The 13,201-nt window shown below is 46.7% G+C and overlaps 1 pseudogene; it reads right to left on the bottom strand.

Moving 5' to 3' along the window:
- Positions 1–6: 6 nt before the first annotated feature.
- LOC135534341 (NTPase KAP family P-loop domain-containing protein 1-like) lies at positions 7–12,553 on the bottom strand (annotated as a pseudogene).
- Between the last annotated feature and the right edge of the window lie 648 nt (positions 12,554–13,201).

Raw genomic sequence — 13,201 nt, forward strand, 5'->3', positions numbered from 1 at the left:
GAGGACAGGCTCGTGGTAATGACTGGAGCGGAACTTTAACTGGGGAGGACAGGCTCGTGGTAATGACTGGAGCGGAACTTTAACTGGGGAGGACAGGCTCGTGGTAATGACTGGAGGCGGAACTTTAACTGGGGAGGACAGGCTCGTGGTAATGACTGGAGCGGAACTTTAACTGGGGAGGACAGGCTCGTGGTAATGACTGGAGCGGAACTTTAACTGGGGAGGACAGGCTCGTGGTAATGACTGGAGCGGAACTTTAACTGGGGAGGACAGGCTCGTGGTAATGACTGGAGCGGAACTTTAACTGGGGAGGACAGGCTCGTGGTAATGACTGGAGCGGAACTTTAACTGGGGAGGACAGGCTCGTGGTAATGACTGGAGCGGAACTTTAACTGGGGAGGACAGGCTCGTGGTAATGACTGGAGCGGAATCCACGGAATGGTATCAAATACACCAAACACATGGTTTCCATGGTTCCCAGGTGTTTGATGCCGTTCCATTCGCTCCGTTCCAGACATTATTATGAGCCGTCCTCCTCTCAGCAGCCTCCACTGGTAGGATTGTTGACATATTATTGACATTTGTATCTAAAAGCATAATTGATAAATAATTGAAAGAAGTCTGTATATTTAGGACATTTCAGCCTTACCCAGGCTCCTCCTCTGAGACCATATTTCATCTGCAGGTGCTACAAAGTTAAACTTGGTGTCGAACGAATCTTTTACCACTCTGTAATACGAGTAGAGACCCTTTTTGTTATACTTTTGCATTTTTAAATGGTTCTGTGTGTTATTTTATTTTGTTGGTTGACAGTAAGTCTCTTTGACATGTAGCCAATGGCAGCGCCACCTAGTGGTGGAAAAATGTAATCTATTAACTATTAACCAGTTAAATGTAACTAAATGTAATAGAAAATGTAATCTAAGTAACTATTAACCAGTTAAAAGAACTGCATTCCTTTGAACTTTACCCTGGTTTGAGCAACTGAACGCTCGACAGGAGCTGGCAGAGGAATGCAGTTCAATGTCATTACACAATAGGTAGGTAGGTTCTCATGGGTACTACACCTCAATACACAGACCATTCCGTTTATCATGCATCTCCATCTCGCCAAGGCATCAAGAAAAAGACAGATTTAATGTTGACCCGTGGCTGTGGGGACCGAAATGAGGTTGTTTGGACTGCTGATTGGTCAGTTGTTTGGGGTTTAGGGACGTGGCCTTGGCTCCACTTTGGGCCCTCCCACCGATACCCAGGAAGTGGAGTCTGAAGGTTGTCCACTCCCCGAAGGTCATCTGGAGCAGCTGTTTGAGGTCGTCGGGATCACCGAAGACCAGCGCCTGGCCGGTGAGGTCATTGCTACGGACGATGTCTGCGTACTTCTTAGGGAGGTTCATCCTCGCCAGCTTTTGGGGAATTTGGAAAGATGCAGAACATAGAAAGAACATTTCAGTTTAACATGTTAGGGGAGGCAGGTAGCCTAGCCGTTGGAGCGTTGGACTAGTAACCAAAAGGTTGCTAGATCAAATCCCTGAGCTGACAAGGTAAAAATCTGTCGTTCTGCCCCTGAACAAGGTAGTTAACCCACTGCTCATAGACAAGTCATTGTAAATAAGAATTTATTTTTAACTGACTTGCCTAGTTAACTAAAATAAAAAACATCTTTATTGTATTCATCTGCGGTCTAAAGGTGGCTATGGACCCTGGTCTAATGGAGTGCACTATATAGGGAATAGGGTGCCATGTGGGACACAACCAACCCCCTACCGCGTTGCAGACGTCCTCAGAGGTCATGTTGATAACAGTCCTGATGTTGAGAGGAGCCAGGTTCCTCCCCCACCCAGAATTCTTCAGTCCGGTGGTCCCTCTGATCCGGGCCAGCTCCCCCCTGATAGAATGATCCAGGTTAACCGTGGTCAGCTTGAACCTCTCCGCGTCCCTCACCCTGAACTGGAAATGCACCTGGAGGATTGGAAGATGAAGATGAAGTGTTGGAGAGATGCACACACAAACACAGGTCGCTGGTTCAAATCTGTCTCGAAGGAGCGTAAACGGAACAGACACCTTGAGGAACATCTCAAACATCTCTGGATCTCCGTCCTGCTCCAGCAGGTCTTCGATCTCCTCCCTCATCATGTGAAGCTCCATCCTCGAGTCGCTGAACACCTATTATAATGTAGATAATAATGTATTAATAATATATTAAATAATAATGTAGAATTTAATTGCAATAATATATGCCATTTAGCAGACCTCCCACAAAGCCTTGGACTCATCGACGACTATCGCCGTCCCGACGGCGTCATCGATCTCTGCTCTCTGCTGCTCGTCCTCCAGACACTGTAGGATCCAGCTGAGACGACAGGGCCAATGGTTGGCAAGAACGACCTGTAATGTGGTGAACATTACTGTTAATCCAGCCCATGTTTTCATTACACTACAAACTGTTGCTTAGAATTCCATTCCATGTTTTACTCTAAATGATCATTACTGTTAGTCCAGCCCATGTTTTCATTACATTACAGACTGACATACAGAATTCCATTCCATGTTTTACTCTAAATGATCATTACTGTTAGTCCAGTCCATGTTTTCATTACATTACAGACTGACATACAGAATTCCATTCCATGTTTTACTCTAATGCCGTGATCATTACAGTTAGTCCAGTCCATGTTTTCTATCCCCACAATGCTTTCAGTAAAGGCCAACAAACATATCAGACGCCCCAACCGACATACGTTTTTCTAATCTTATGATTTGTATGACTCCTCCCTCCCTCCACTCCCTCCCTCACTCACCTCCACTCACCTCCCTCCCTCCCTCCACTCTCACTCCCTCCCTCCCTCCCTCATCCTCCCTCCCTCCCTCCCTCCCTCCTCCCTCCCTCCCTCCCTCCCTCCCTCATCCTCCTCCCTCCCTCCCTCCCTCTCCTCCCTCCCTCATCCTCCCTCCCTCCCTCCCTCCCTCTCCTCCCTCTCCTCCCTCCCTCCCTCCCTCACTCCCTCCCTCACTCCCTCCCTCCCTCATCCTCCCTCCCTCATCCTCCCTCCCTCCCTCATCCTCCCCCTCCCTCCCTCCCTCCCTCCCTCCCTCCCTCCCTCCCTCCCTCCCTCCCCTCCCTCCCTCCCTCCCTCCCCTCATCCTCCCTCCCTCCCTCCCTCCTCCCTCCCTCATCCTCCCTCCCTCACTCCCTCCCTCCCTCATCCTCCCTCCCTCCCTCCCTCCCTCCCTCCCTCCTCCCTCCCTCCTCCCTCCCTCCCTCCCTCCCTCCCTCTCTCTCCACAACATAAAGAGGGGTGTTACAGTACCCAGGCAGCGATGTTCTCTGGCGGAGGCAGCTCAGTCTTCAGAGCCTCCATGAGCACCATGGTGACCCTGATGGAGTTGATGACCCGTCTCATGGACATGGTGTCATCAGAGATGTAGTGGTGGAGGTTCCCTCTGTTACTGGACAGGATGCTCTCCAGTGCAGATTCTATCGTCTTGTCCACCTCGTCCTCACTCAGCGCAAACGCCACGTGCGCCTCCTTGATGTGGTTGTTGTCTATCAAAGGAATACTGGCCTCCGTCAGAATACTTGACGTCTCCTTTGTTTGGGGGGTGCTCTCGATCCAGGAGAGGGATGACTTCGGGCTGCCCAGGTCCAGCTCTCTCAGCTCGATCCCCTTTGACCCATGACCCTTGGCTTCTTCCGTGATCTCTGATTGGCCGCTAACGATATTGTAGAACACCTTGGGAGAGAGATGGAGAGAAAGAGAGAGAGAGAATAGATTTTTGTTTTTACACATTTTGGAAGCATTACAGATTATGAATGGCAGCAAACGCTGAGTTATTTGATACAATGTATCCATTTCATATAGAACACCTTGTGCTTGGAGGTGTGGCAGAGCGGCGGTATGGTGAAGGCCAGGGTCACGATGCGGTTCAGGAAGGCATAGGCTCTGTCTTCTTTACTGAAGCACCCATCTGCATAGTTCACCTGTTGGAGAGAAACAAACTGTGCTCGCTAGTAATGAAAGGCACGTCTTCCCATTTACATTTTTTCATGGTAAATAATATTCATTATATTGATTAACTTTCTTCCACTGTAAATCATTTAAATAGTCAACATTTCAGTGCTGAGGCTTTTCAAGACCAGACCTCTATTTGTCCCTCTTGTAAGCAGCTCTGGAAGATATACACTTATAGCAGTGGTTCCCTCCAGTCCTCCAGTACCCCAGTACCCCAACAGTGGTTCCCTCCAGTCCCCAGCCCCACCCCAACAGTGGTTCCCTCCAGTCCTCCAGTACCCCAGCCCTCCAGTACCCCAACAGTGGTTCCCTGCAGTCCTCCAGTACCCCCAAAAGTGGTTCCCTCTCCAGTCCTCCAGTCCTCCAGTACCCCAACAGTGGTTCCTCAGTCCTCCAGTACCCCAACAGTGGTTTCCAACCTCCAGTCCTCTAGTACCCCAGTGGTTCCCAACCACTGTTGTGGGCAGTGGAGGACTGGAGGGAACCACTGGGTACTGGAAGACTGGAGTTGGGAACCACTGTTGGGGTACTGGAGGACTGGAGTTGGGAACCACTGTTGGGGTACTGGAGGACTGGAGTTGGGAACCACTGCTATAGGGGATATACTTTACTGTGTATGACTTATTCTTATCATGAGGGTCCCAACAGTTACCCAGATTGTATTATTAGTATTATTACTACTACTATACTGTATATACTTATTTCTGTTTAGTACTGAACTCAACCCTGGAATTTAAAAAGCGTCTTCCACAGGGCTTAATTCTGTGACCGCTGTTGTTGATTAAAACTGTAGAAATCCGTCTGCATATTTCAAGACATGGCATGTCCGTAGGGAGATACCCAACGGGCTGGACCATTCTCTTCTCATCACTCATCTTGAACAAAAAAAGACGTAAAAGAATGTTTAAATCAAATGATCCGCCATCATTAACACAACGAAAACATCTAATGATTTATTATTGAAATAGCATGGGTGACGAGAGAACGAATTGGCACAATTTAAGGCCAAGTGGAAAACAATGATGCAGGCACTAGGGATGGGGGTGTGGTTAGGGATGGGGTGTGGTTAGGATGGGGGTGGTCAAGCATGGGGGTGTGGTTAGGGATGGGGGTGTGGTCCGGTATGGGGGTGTGGTCCGAATGGGGGTGTGAGCCTGCGGGTCTGGCCATTGTTTGTATACGTCTGTCTGTAAGTTGTTGTTCATATGTATAGAAATAAATCTGACAACTCTGTTGAACCAGGACCTCAGGGGTTGACTGAGGACCCCAGGGTTGACTCAGGGGTTGACTGAGGACCTCCCAGGGCTGACTCAGGCTGACTGATAACACTTATATGTCCTGTTTTTAGGACTCAGGGTTGACTGAGGACCTTGGGGTTTAAAAAGGGTTTCCACTGATATTACAATATGTGCCTGTTGAACCAGAACCTCAGGGTTGACTGATAATACAATATGTGTCTGTTGAACCAGGACCTCAGGGCTGACTGATTATACATATGTGCCTGTCCAGTAGGGAGACTGAGGACCTCAGGGTTGACTGATAACACAATATGTGCCTGTCTGAACCAGGACCTCAGGGTTGACTGAGGACCTCAGGGTTGACTGATAATATAATATGTGCCTGTTGAACCAGGACCTCAGGGTTGACTGATTATACAATATGTGTCTGTTGAACCAGGACCTCAGGGTTGACTGATTATACTATGTGCCTGTTGAACCAGGACCAGGGTTGACTGAGGACCAAGGGTTGACTGATAACACAATATGTGCCTGTTGAACCAGGACCTCCCAGGGATGACTGATGATACAATATGTACCTGTTGAACCAGGACCTCAGGGTTGACTGATTATACAATATGTACCTGTTGAACCAGGACCTCAGGGTTGACTGATATTACAATATGTACCTGTTGAACCAGGACCCAGGGTGACTGATATTACAATATGTACCTGTTGAACCAGGACCTCAGGGTTGACTGATAACACAATATGTGCCTGTTGAACCAGGACCTCAGGGTTGACTGATGATACAATATGTACCTGTTGAACCAGGACCTCAGGGTTGACTGATGATACAATATGTACCTGTTGAACCAGGACCTCAGGGTTGACTGATATTACAATATGTACCTGTTGAACCAGGACCTCAGGGGTTGACTGATATTACAATATGTACCTGTTGAACCAGGACCTCAGGGTTGACTGATAACACAATATGTGCCTGTTGAACCAGGACCTCAGGGTTGACTGATTATACAATATGTACCTGTTGAACCAGGACCTCAGGGTTGACTGATTATACAATATGTACCTGTTGAACCAGGACCTCAGGGTTGATAACACAATATGTACCTGTTGAACCAGGACCCCAGGGCTGACTGAGGACCTGGGTTTACTCAGGGTTGACTGATATTACAATATGTGCCTGTTGAACCAGGACCTCAGGGTTGACTGATTATACAATATGTACCTGTTGAACCAGGACCTCAGGGTTGACCTGAGGAACCAGGACTCAGGGTTGACTGATATTACAATATGTGCCTGTTGAACCAGGACCTCAGGGTTGACTGATTATACAATATGTACCTGTTGAACCAGGACCTCAGGGTTGACTGACAACACAATATGTACCTGTTGAACCAGAACCTCAGGGTTGACTGATAATGCAATATGTACCTGTTGAACCAGGACCCCAGGGTTGACTGATAACACAATATGTACCTGTTGAACCAGGACCTCAGGGTTGACTGATTATACAATATGTACCTGTTGAACCAGGACCTCAGGGTTGACTGATGACACAATATGTACCTGTTGAACCAGGACCTCAGGGTTGACTGATAACACAATATGTACCTGTTGAACCAGGACCTCAGGGTTGACTGAGGATCCTCGGGGTTGATTTGACTGATCATATAATATGTACCTGTTGAACCGGGACCTCAGGGTTGACTGAGGACCTCGGGGTTGACTCAGGGTTGACTGATAATATAATATGTACCTGTTGAACCAGGACCTCAGGGTTGACTGATATTACAATATGTACCTGTTAAACCAGGACCTCAGGGTTGACTGATTATACAATATGTACCTGTTGAACCAGGACCTAAGGGTTGACTGATAATATAATATGTACCTGTTGAACCAGGACCTCAGAGTTGACTGATGATACAATGTGTACCTGTTGAACCAGGACCTCAGGGTTGACTGATATTTACAATATGTACCTGTTGAACCAGGACCTCTAGGGTTGACTGATATTTACAATATGTACCTGTTGAACCAGGACCTCAGGGTTGACTGATAATACAATATGTACCTGTTGAACCAGGACCTCAGGGGTTGACTGATAATACAATATGTGTCTGTTAAACCAGGACCTCAGGGTTGACTGAGGACCACAGGGTTGACTGACTATAATATGTACCTGTTGAACCAGGACCTCAGGGTTGACTGATATTACAATATGTACCTGTTGAACCAGGACCTCAGGGTTGACTGATGATACAATATGTACCTGTTGAACCAGAACCTCAGGGTTGACTGATATTACAATATGTACCTGTTGAACCAGAACCTCAGGGTTGACTGATATTACAATATGTACCTGTTGAACCAGGACCTCAGGGTTGACTGATATTACAATATGTACCTGTTGAACCAGGGCCTCCAGGGTTGACTGATAACACAATATGTACCTGTTGAACCAGGACCTCAGGGTTGACTGATATTACAATATGTACCTGTTGAACCAGGACCTCAGGGTTGACTGATAATATAATATATACCTGTTTTACCAGGACCTCAGGGTTGACTGATAACACTATATGTACCTGTTGAACCAGGACCTCAGGGGTTGACTGATAATATAATATGTACCTGTTGAACCAGGACCTCAGGGTTGACTGATAACACTATATGTACCTGTTGAACCAGGACCTCAGGGTTGACTGATAATATAATATGTACCTGTTGAACCAGGACCTCAGGGTTGACTGATAATATAATATGTACCTGTTGAACCAGGACCTCGGGGTTGACTGATAATATAATATGTACCTGTTGAACCAGGGTTGACTGAGGACCTCAGGGTTGACTGATAACACAATATGTACCTGTCGAACCAGGACCCCAGGGCTGGACTGAGGACCTCAGGGTTGACTGATGATACAATATGTACCTGTTGAACCAGGACCTCAGGGTTGACTGAGGACCTCAGGGTTGACTGATAATACAATATGTACCTGTTGAACCAGGACCTCAGGGTTGACTGAGGACCTCAGGGTTGACTCAGGGTTGACTGATAATACAATATGTACCTGTTGAACCAGGACCTCAGGGTTGACTGATAATACAATATGTACCTGTTGAACCAGGACCTCAGGGTTGACTGATTATACAATATGTACCTGTTGAACCAGGACCTCAGGGTTGACTGATTATACAATATGTACCTGTTGAACCAGGACCTCAGGGTTGACTGATTATACAATATGTACCTGTTGAACCAGGACCTCAGGGTTGACTGATAACACAATATGTACCTGTTGAACCAGGACCTCAGGGTTGACTGATAACACAACATGTACCTGTTGAACCAGGACCTCAGGGTTGACTGAGGACCTCAGGGTTGACTGATGATACAATATGTACCTGTTGAACCAGGACCTCAGGGTTGACTGATAACACAATATGTACCTGTTGAACCAGGACCTCAGGGTTGACTGATTTTACAATATGTACCTGTCCAGAACCTCCGGGTTGACTGATAATACAATATGTACCTGTTGAACCTAGGGCCTCAGGTTGACAGAGGACCTCAGGGTTTACTCAGGGTTGACTGATAACACAATATGTACCTGTTGACTGGACCTCAGGGTTGACTGAAATTCAGGGTTGACTGATAACACAATATGTACCTGTTAACAGGACCTCAGGGTTGACTGATATTACAATATGTACCTGTTGAACCAGAACCTCAGGGTTGACTGATTATACAATATGTACCTGTTGAACCAGAATTCTCCTCGTTGACTGCCAGCAGAGAGATAAAGGGGACTCCTCATCAGAGGATATACTGATAGCATCCCAGGACACCAACGATCTTCTTAGGAGCACATCGGTCCAGATTAGTGATCTCAGAACCACGCGGATCCTCCTCTGCTCAAACACTCCATGAACAGGATGAACCTGGACAACAGCCACATCTCCTTCCTCACCTGGGAGAGGAAGGGAGAGATAAAGAGAAAGAGAGAGAGAAACAGAGACAGAGAGAGAGTGAGAGATAGGTGGGAGAGAGAGAGGGAGGAGAGGAGAGACAGAGAGAGACAGAGAGAGGACCAGAGAAAGATAGAAAGTTGGAGAAAGCAGGTTAGTGAGCTGATTCATTGGTCAAAGTTGGTGAATTGATCTAAAATAGTGTACTATGTAGGGTATAGGGTGCCATTATATCCTCCCTCACCTCGTTCATGAACCCCAGTTGGCCGCTGACCCTCTCGTTGTCCAGACGCCTTAGCTGGACATTCAGGTCCTGGTTGAAGATCAGGTTCTTTCCCATCTGGAAGATGAATCGTATCTGCTGCTGCAGGAACTGGGTTTGGAACGCCAGGCCTCCAAAGCTCTCCCCTCTTTGGGCTTCCTGATTCTTCTTCATTAGTTCTGTTTCCAGGATCCCAGTCCGTCCAGTTCCGTCGTCTGGAACCTCCGGAAGCCATGCCTAGGTGCACCAACACAAGGGTCAGGACAACGTCCTAGGTTACCTACCTGAAGTCAACCACAATCAATGTATTATTTTTTCCTCTTAATGCTGATTAGTCAACTTTCCTAGGTCAAAGATTCCCTCACCCGTTGTCATAGTTAACCTTGCTTCACTGGTCCCTTTGTCAATTCTTCCTCGTTTATGCTAAACATATTATGGATACTAGTCAACATGAATGGACTTGTTACTATGGTTCTATCCTGTTTGCAACCCGTTCCCTCATGATTGCCTGCTTTTACTCCAGGTAGTGCACATAACCTCTAGGGTGTCATTTGAAACAGCCTCCAAACAACCTTCTGATTCTCACCTGAAGTCAACCACTAACCTCTAGGTTGCCAGCCAGCAGTCACCGCCAGGACCAGGGACCAGGGGAAACAGCAGCTAACCTCTAGATCTCCACTCTGGAGGTGTTTTCAATCACTAACCTCACCTCATCCTCCCGTTTGTGTCGCCACTAGGTTGGCCCAGCTGAAGAACAGCAAAGAAGACTTTGTTGTCCGTTATCTTGGATGTTTCCAGTCAAACTGGGTTTGGAACAACAAAGCTCTCACCTCTTATTTGATTAACCATTAGTTTATACAGGAAGTCTGTTGAGGTCAAGGACCTATTTTATGAGGGAGACCGCTAACCTCTGGTTACCAACACAGATCAACCACTAACCTCTGATTTACCTACCTGAGGAATCCAAACTCTGGTCAGCTACCTGAAGTCAGCCACTCCACTGGGTTACCTACCTGGGGAGTTAACCTCTAACCTCTAGGTTACCAACCGGAAGTCAACCACTAACCTCTAGGTTACCAACCGGAAGTCAACCACTAACCTCTGGTTACCAACCGGAAGTCAACCACTAACCACTGGGTTACCTACCTGAAGTCAACCTGTAGGTCATCTACCTGAAGTTAACCTCTAACCTCTAGGTCAACTACCTGAAGTCAACCTCTAGGTCACCTACCTGAAGTTAACCTCTAACCTCTAGGTCACCTACCTGAAGTTAACCTCTAACCTCTAGGTCACCGACCTGAAGTGAACCTCTAGCCTCTAGGTTACTTACCTGAAGTTAACCTCTAACCTCTAGGTTACTTACCTGAAGTTAACCTCTAACCTCTAGATAACTTACCTGAAGTTAACCTCTAACCTCTGGAGTCAGCTACCTGAAGTCAACCTCTAGGTCACCTACCTGAAGTTAACCTCTAACCTCTAGGTCACCTACCTGAAGTTAACCTCTAACCTCCTAGGTCACCGACCTGAAGTGAACCTCTAGCCTCTGGTTACCTACCTGAAGTCAACCTCTAACCTCCAGGCTACCTACCTGAAGTTAACCTCTAACCTCTAGATAACTTACCTGAAGTTAACCTCTAACCTATAGGTTGCCTACCTGAAGTTAACCTCTAACCTCCAGGCTACTTACAGCACCCCAAGTTCCTCGGCATGCACATCACAGACAAACTGAATGGTCCACTCACACAGACAGCATCGTGAAGAAGGCGCAGCAGCGCCTCTTCAGCCCTCAGGAGGCTGAAGAAATTCGCTTGTCACCAAGCGCACTCACAAGCTACTGCAGATGCACAATCGAGCATCCTGGCGGGCTGTATCACCGCCTGGTGGCAACTTCATTCCTTCCTCCAACCGTAAGGCTCTCCAGAGGGTAGTGGTCTGCACAGCATCATCGGGGCAAACTACCTGCCCTCCAGGACACCTACACCACCCGATGTTACAGGAAGGCCATAAAGATCATCAAGGACATCTACCACCGAGCCACTGCCTGTTCACCCGTTATCATCCAGAAGGCGGTCAGTACAGGTGCATCAAAGCTGGGACCGAAGACTGAAAAACAGCTTCTATCTCAAGGCCATCAGACTGTTAAACAGCCACCACTAACATTGAGTGGCTGCTGCCTACACACTGACACTGACTCAACTCCAGCCACTTTAATAATGGGAATTGATGGGAAATGATGTAAATATATCACTAGCCACTTTAAACAATGCTGCCTTATATAATGTTACTTACCCTACATTATTCATCTCATATGCATACGTATATACTGTACTCCTATATCATCATTGCATCCTTATGTAATACATGTATCACTAGCCACTTTAACTATGCCACTATGTTTACATACTCATCTCACATGTATATACTGTACTCGATACCATCTACTGTATCACTGTCTTGCTCTGTACCATCACTCATTCATATATCCTGTATGTATATTCTTTATCCCCTTACACTGTGTATAAGACAGTAGATTAGGAATTGTTAGTTAGATTACTTATTTGGTTATTACTGCATTGTGGGAACTAGAAGCACAAGCATTTAAAGCTACACTGCATTAACATCTGCTAACCATGTGTATGTGACAAATAAATTGATTTGATTTGATTTGAAGTTAACCTCTAACCTCTAGGCTACCTACCTGAAGTTTCCCGAAGCTCTCCTGCAGTGCCAGGCACAGTCTCATCACCAGCCCATGCCCAGGAAGTCCTCCCGAGCGAAGTGCCATCAGAGAACCGAACACAGATGACCGGACATTCTTCCGCCGCTGGTTGTCCACTCGGTCAAGTGTCGGTAGAACAGCAGCCTGCAGATCCAGAGCTAGGAGACCAGTGATGGAGGCTTTGACGGAACGGCTTGGACCTGCCCTGGTAACTCTGCTCCTCCTCCCTGCCTCCTGCTCCATGGACTAGTCAAGGAGGACGAGCAAGAGAGAGAAGAGAACAGTGAGATAAGGATATGAATTCTGGCTCTGGGCGTTAGGGCTACTTTCTTACGCTGAGCATCCTGCGTAGATGAATATTGTCAGCATCTATATGACAGGATCATGTTGTATCTACCCTCTATATGACAGGATCATGTTGTATCTACCCTCTATATGACAGGATCATGTTGTATCTACCCTCTATATGACAGGATCATGTTGTATCTTCCCTCTATGAGACAGGATCATGTTGTATCTACCCTCTATATGACAGGATCATGTTGTATCTACCCTCTATATGACAGGATCATGTTTATCTACCCTCTATATGACAGATCATGTTGTATCTACCCTCTATATGACAGGATCATGTGGTGTCTACCCTCTATATGACAGGATCATGTGGTGTCTACCCTCTATATGACAGGATCATGTTGTATCTACCCTCTATATGACAGGATCATGTTGTATCTACCCTCTATATGACATGATCATGTTGTATCTACCCTCTATATGACAGGATCATGTTGTATCTACCCTCTATATGACAGGATCATGTTGTATCTACCTCTATATGACAGGATCATGTTGTATCTACCCTCTATATGACAGGATCATGTTGTATCTACCCTCTATATGACAGGATCATGTTGTATCCACCCTCTATATGACAGGATCATGTTTATCTACCCTCTATATGACAGGATCATGTTGTATCTACCCTCTATAT

This window comes from Oncorhynchus masou, unplaced genomic scaffold (genome assembly GCF_036934945.1).
Source record: "Oncorhynchus masou masou isolate Uvic2021 unplaced genomic scaffold, UVic_Omas_1.1 unplaced_scaffold_3271, whole genome shotgun sequence".
Taxonomy (NCBI): Eukaryota; Metazoa; Chordata; class Actinopteri; order Salmoniformes; family Salmonidae; genus Oncorhynchus; species Oncorhynchus masou.